At 37.1% G+C, this 7,117-nt stretch overlaps 1 pseudogene; it reads left to right on the top strand.

Annotated features, from left to right (window-relative positions):
- The first annotated feature begins 552 nt into the window (after window positions 1–552).
- On the top strand, window positions 553–4,606 carry LOC113076745 (methylosome subunit pICln-like; annotated as a pseudogene).
- The last annotated feature ends 2,511 nt before the right edge of the window (window positions 4,607–7,117 follow it).

Raw genomic sequence — 7,117 nt, 5'->3', positions numbered from 1 at the left:
CGGATCCTCGGATCCTCGAGACGCTACGATTTTGTTAATGATATGAAACGCACGTCATAAAGCGGCGCGTGGAAAATAAATGATGGGTAGAATGGATAAATCACTTTCTTAAAATGGGCGGTGCTTAGCTGTCTGTAATTAGTCAGTTAAGATATGTAAATATAATTAATAGCTTTCAAACCTTTCTTAGTACTGTTTTACAAGTGCTAATTATTTCCAAATCGCAGCTAAAGCGTCAACGCGCAGCGATATCACGTGGTACACGTTACTTTTCTCCACGTTTTAGACCCGTGGACCAATCACAATCGTTTACGATTACACACTAAAATATTTTGTTCGATACTTTTACAGATATTGCTCCGCTGAATATTCGTATGTTTAATATACATTAATTATTGTAATTAGTATATTTAAAAATAATACTTATTACTACACAAAAGTCTCCAATAAGACAAAACATATTATTGAGATTTGAACACGACTCAATGGAGAATCCGCCTTTCTGGGCCACTTAGCGCCCCCTGCTGTAAAAAACTGGGATGTCGCCTAATCAGTGAGTACTACAGAAGTGACGCATGACAGCGGATCCTTGAACTAGAAAATCTATTTTGAAAGTTTCTTGCCACGCAAACCGGTCGTGTTTCTCTTGTACACGAATGCAGTTAAAGCAGAAAGCGTTGAGTGAGGGTCACTGTTGCTGCTGCAGCGCTTTGTGTGCGTGTATTCTCTAGAGACTAGCGCATCAGTGTTGTTAGCGCCTTCAGCAGCAGATTCATCAGGATGGTTGTGCTGAAGAGTTTGCATCCACCCAGCGAGGGCGTGAGGCTCCAGCAGGCCGACACCACAGCAGTTGTAGACGGGAAGATACTGGGATCAGGAACGCTGTTTGTGGCTGAGGCGTGAGTGAACTACAGCAAAAGTGTTGTGTGTGTGCGCGCGCATCAACAGTGTTGTGTTCGTGTCATCAGAAGACACATGTGGACACATGTAGTCACCTATTAATGCATAAACTCTAAGAATAAACTTATATTATGTCTAGCAAGTGTAGTGCACATTTCTATATTTATATTTATGTATGTATTTAAGCATTTCCTATTAGCATTATATAATTTATATATTTATTTGTGTTTATTATTTATTTGATATGTATTATATACATTCTATATCATAAGTAATAAAATTTAGTTTTTATTTTATTTTATATGTGTTTTATACATATAAATAAATGATCATCTATCGGAATATATTTTTATATGATTTATAATTTTGTATATTTATAATGTTTTATAAGATTTATAAAATACACCAGGAATAATTATCATTTGTTTCATATGTATTATTAATTACTGCATATCACATAAAATATATTTATATTAATTAATTTGTGTATTTATTTTATGTATACATGTGTGCATATACCTGTTTTTATACAGTCTATACAATACTTTTTTTGTTTTTTGTAATACAAAAAGCATTGTAATAGCATGGCATGATTTGACATTACCATGTCTTCTGGAGAGTTTCCTGATAGTACGCTCCTGATGTTTTTGGGACCTGGTTTGATGGTTCAGGGATGGGTTTCTGTCTTGAATATCCCTCCATCAGTCTCCACGCAGTCTCACGAGATCTCAGCGCCTTTCACGAAGAGCACCTGTATGTGATGGTCAATGCAAAGCTGGACGGTGAGGCACCATCATCTAAACAGAGATGTTCTGGGGTCCAGAGGTTTGACCTGACCTGATCTTCTTTGTGTTTCCAGATGAAGCTGAAGCTGAGCAGCTGGATAAAGCTTCGGATGATGAGGAGAGCGACAGTGACGATGAAGACTCGGGAACTATCACAGAGATCCGCTTCGTGCCCAGTGATAAAGCCGCATGTGAGTGTGTGGATGAGCTGAGTGTGAGCATCACTGCTGGATGAGTGACTGTGTGTGTGTGCAGTGGAGCCCTTGTTCTCCAGCATGTGTGACTGTCAGGCCCTGCACCCCGACCCCGATGACGTCCACACCGACGATTACGAGGGAGAGGAGTACGACGTCGAGGAGGCTGGTGAGTGCCATTTGGATCCATAATGCATCTTTTGGACTCCCAAGGTCCCCCAGAGTCCAAGACAATGTTCAAAGGCCCCTCATACAGGCCAAGACATTTCTGGAACTAAAGCTGTAGAAAAGCTTTTTATTTACACAAACCTGAAGCACAAAACCAGTCATATGGGTAAAAAATTTTTCCACATTTTTTTTTCCAAAGCTGAATAAATAATCTTTCCAATGATGTATGGTTTGTTAGGATCTGACAATATTTTGCTGAGTTACAACTACCCTATTTTTCGGACTATAAGTCGCACCTGAGTATAAGTCGCATCATTCCAAAAATACATCATGATGAGGAAAAAAACATATATAAGTCGCACTGGACTATAAGTCGCATTTATTTAGAACCAAGATAAAACATTACCGTCTACATCCACGAGAGGGCGCTCTATGTCTTCAGTGTAGACTACAGGAGAACTGAGCAGCATAGAGCGCCATCTGGCGGCTTTAGAAGGTAATGTTTGCTCTTGGTTCATATCTCTTAGTTCATTTCTCTCGGTTCATGTCAAATTTAATTTTGAAGTCGCACCTGACTATAAGTTGCAGGACCAGCCAAACTATTAAAAAAGTGCGACTTAGGGTGTACTCACACTAGGCACGGTTGCCATGAACCGGGCCCGAGTACGATTGTACTCGATGATTTTAACCAATACAATGTATTGTTGGCTATTGCTACAAATATACCCTGTATAGACTTTAGACTGCTTTTGTGCTCCATGATCACATATAAGGAAATAAACAATTTATAAAAAATTAGAATTACAATAATTGAAGTTTGTAATTCTTAAAATAGTATATATATATATATATATATATATATATATATATATATATATATATATATAAAATTTTTTTTTTAATCAAAAGAAAGTACTTCTAATCACTAAATTCCGTATTTCTTAAAATAATGTAATTAACTTTTCATAAGTATATGAAGAATACTGACGTAAACTACTTTTAAATAATTAAAATGTAAGTGATTAAATTCTCTATAAATAGTTAAAGTAATGTTTCTGTTTTTGGAAGTTCATGCTTTTTATGAGCCACGAAGTTGCATGTTTTTAAAATATTTTAGTCACAAATGGAAATTTCTCAGCTTGTTTCTACATAAAATATTTTAGAGCATGACATAACAAGAAGTATATAACTTTCAAAGATGAATCCTTTTTAAACAATAAAAAATCTGGATATTAAAGCTGGTTTTTCCCTTTTGTAAGTCCATTTAAAGTCATCTTGGTCTTCATGGAAGTGTCCTGAGGGCCTCTCACGGCCCCTGGTGGAGAACCACTGATCCGGTTTCTCTCCTCTTTTAAGTGGACAGTGATATTAAAGTCAATCATGACAGACTGAGGCTTGGTGTCTCCTCTCACATTATTTCCTCTTTCCTCTCAGAGCAAGAGCAGGGTCAGGTTCAGGGTGACGTCCCCGTGTTTTACAGCTATGAGGAGGGTTTGTCTCAGCTGACGTCCGAGGGTCAGGCCACACTGGAGCGTCTGGAAGGGATGCTGGCGCAGTACCACATGGCTGGAGTCAGAAACGACCAGCCATCGGCTCAATTTGAAGGTCATTACTGAAACGTTTTATTTCAGTAGAGGTGGTCTATCTGTCCTTGAGAGGGCAGTTTACTACCTCACAATATTGTAACTAGTTTCCCATATTCTAATGATATTAAAATATACATAACACTTTACAATAAGCAAGCATTTGTTAACATTCATTAATGCATTAGCTAACAATATGCCATTTTCCTTTACTGCATTTATTAATCTTTGTTAAAAATACAGTTTTTCGTGTTAGTTCACTGTGCATTAAGTAATGTTAACAAATACAACCCTGAAATTAAGATAAACATTAACATAAATTATTAAATACTGAAATATTGTGTTATAGATTTACACAATATATAGATTTTTTTTTTTATAATGTAGTTAATTAATTATAAGAAATTAAATGTTATTGAAATGATGCTACAATATATATATAATATTGAATATGTTATGAAAACACTATATGTTAGATTTTATTGTCACATATTATTGCTATAAATTGTTTAATCAATGCTATAAATCTCTGGTAACTCACTGTCATCAAAAAACCTAATAAAACAGTGTTAACATTTCTGACACTGTTTTATGGACATCCCAGATTTAAATTTTAGAAATGAAATGAAAAGGCAATGCACATGAGCAGCCACTAGATGGCAGTAAGAGAGGAAAGCCCCACAGGATGCTGAAACTGGGGTTTGGGGTTCGGTGCGTCTGGTCTTGATGTGATTTCAGTCGCTGGAGGATGAGTGCCATGAGACTCAGAAGAAGGCTGTGTGTCTGTAATCAGCAGGATTTCCTGAGCACTAATGGATCTGGAGCGGGTTAAGCCCAGAGGAGAAGCTCAGGGGAGGACAGTTGTAATTTAATACGGTGAATAAACCTGTTTTTTTTTGTCTGTGTTCAGAAGGAATGGAAGTCGACTCAAACACAGTCGCTGGACAGTTTGATGACGCTGGTAAATAAATATATACAAACGTGTCTTCAAAATCACATTTGACCAATTCCATTTCCAGTCCTGGTGTTATTTATATAGTTGTGGCAATTCTAATTAAATAAAAATTTGTAGAGGCTGAGCATGAAAAACCAAACAGAGTTTTGTCTTTGTATTGCATTAATTCTATGCAGAGAATGATCTGGTTTACACACAGCTTCTGAGTCAACAGATAACAGCCCACTTTTTATAGTATGTAAAAAGTTACATTGAAGAATAGTTTTGGACCTCTGAGCCAATCATGTTGCTCCGTGCACATCACATCATAACACATGCACATCTCATGCACATCTCATGCACATCTCATCGTAGATGCCTGGTAACTCTCAAAAACTGTCCGTCTCTGCTACACAGTTTCCCCTCAAATGTTGTTTTTCAGCCTAAAGCAGTTACGTGCACAAGTTACATAAAATAACTCAATGTCCCTATGGAGTATATATACTACCTTATTCACTCTATGTTTAAAAATATACTTAAATGAGATGAATGCAATCAATGCCAAATCAACAAAACTAAACATTTCCATAACACTCCTCCCTTTTGATCATTATTGATCACTTATATTGATTAAATGCAGATAAATTTGTGAACACACTACCCTTATAGTTTACATCAATCTTGTAAATTCAGGATTTTAAACACCAGTACTCTCATAAGGGTGAAAAAAAAGCATCTGCGTTGTTTTTTTATGGAACAAAGTCATTCCTAACATATAACCTCTGGTGGCGCTCGAACCTTCCTGCAGTGACTTGCGTGTACCCACGTAGCTCTCTCTCTCTCACTTTCACCTCAGTTATGTGTGTTATCAGCAAGGCCTGATATCATGCAAGACTCCTTCCGCTGGCTTGGGCAGAGCGTCCTTGACCTGCTGAGATATCTGAGAGAGAGCAAGAGACAACTTTCTACTACACTTCAGCATGTCATCTTCACACAAGACTGTAGAGGACAGTGGTTGTGCTCCTGGTCTTACTCCACTGGAGGTTGGCCTGCCAAACAAAATATCAAATGGACTCAAGTTAGACTGTTCTTTTTCCTTATTCTCATATACATTAACACAATGGGGAGTGCTTTTACCCGAGACAGTCTTGTTTGCTCACAACACTTCATTAATTTGTTCTTTAATGTCACACCTGACTGATATTTTCATTTTGCACATAGTGTTTTGAAAAAGTGTTTTGGCAGACATGGTCTGTCTTCAGTACTCGGCCTGTTTGCAGTTTTCACTCTGCCTTCACCCGTTTTTTCTTGTCGTCTGCTGTGGCAAAAGCTTGCATAGCTGTAAGATAATCAGAAGGGAGTGTGAATTAATCAGTGTTAAATGTTACACAGGTAAAAGAAAGTTCTGTTCTCACAGCTGTGTCCTTCACTGTGGTATCAGCTTACTTGTTTCCTAAAATCACAAAATCATAACTTTTGGAATGTGTGACGCATTTGTAGATAGCAACTAACTTTTTTATCATGGTTAAATCAGGCTTACCTTCAGACTTCCACAATGCCCTAAAATCATGATAAACCCCAAAATAATAACAAGAATTTGTAAAAATGGTAACTGTTTGTCTATCAGTGATTTTGCATGCCTCCGTCAATGCTACAAACTCAGTCGCTTGCGCAGATCTTATTGTTGCATATGCAGTGGTTACATCTTAACTTGTTCTGTTTTTGCCAATTATTTGGGTCTCTAGATGCTGAACCATCAATGAATAGAATTAAGTCCGCATTTTCTAAGGGCGTTTCTTTTAAAATCTGGTCTTGGTTGACAGACCTGTTCAAATCTGGCAACACAATCATGTTCTTCCCCATCCTGCTTCGTAGGGAGCAGTGTAGCTGGATTTAACACTGTGCATCATTTAATTGTGATGTTTGGCATTTCTAATAGAATTGCATTGTACCTGAGCCACCTGGCCGTTGACAAATGACAGTGTTGGATTGCATTCAACCTTTTCTTCTGCTGTCTCCAGCCAATTTACATACAAAAAAATACATATTTTTACAAATAAACCAATGTCTTTCCTATGTTCATTTTTCTTTTTGGACAATGAAACATGTGGAAGAGAATCAAACAACATTTGCTGTTCATTTCTTAAATCAACAGAAACAGCGCATCTATTTTATGTCTCGATTAACCATTTCAGGTCTGTTGTTTCTATACATGAAACCATTTTTGTTCTAAAATGTAATATTTTCCCAATGATGTATGTGCTGAGCAATGTAAATCAGAGAATGGCATAAGGTGAAACTGTCTTTTGCAGCCTTGACAAGCTTTTCACATAATTCATCATCTTTCCGTTTACACTGGTAAACACACAACTGCCATTGTTGGATTGTGGCTAAAGTTTGAATTTGGCGTTAAATCTCTTTCTTGCAAATTTTGAAGGCAGTTTTCTGACAGTAGTTAACAATGCTTAACGTTCATGCCATTCTAATCTTTACATCTCAAAGGTACAGTGAAATATTCTCTGACCGTATAACCAGATGCAGTCGTAGACCAAA

The sequence above is a fragment of the Carassius auratus genome, unplaced genomic scaffold (genome assembly GCF_003368295.1).
Source record: "Carassius auratus strain Wakin unplaced genomic scaffold, ASM336829v1 scaf_tig00021147, whole genome shotgun sequence".
NCBI classification, from domain to species: domain Eukaryota; kingdom Metazoa; phylum Chordata; class Actinopteri; order Cypriniformes; family Cyprinidae; genus Carassius; species Carassius auratus.
The sequence above is the reverse complement of the archived record's forward strand: the minus strand, read 5'-3'. Positions and strand labels throughout refer to the sequence as shown.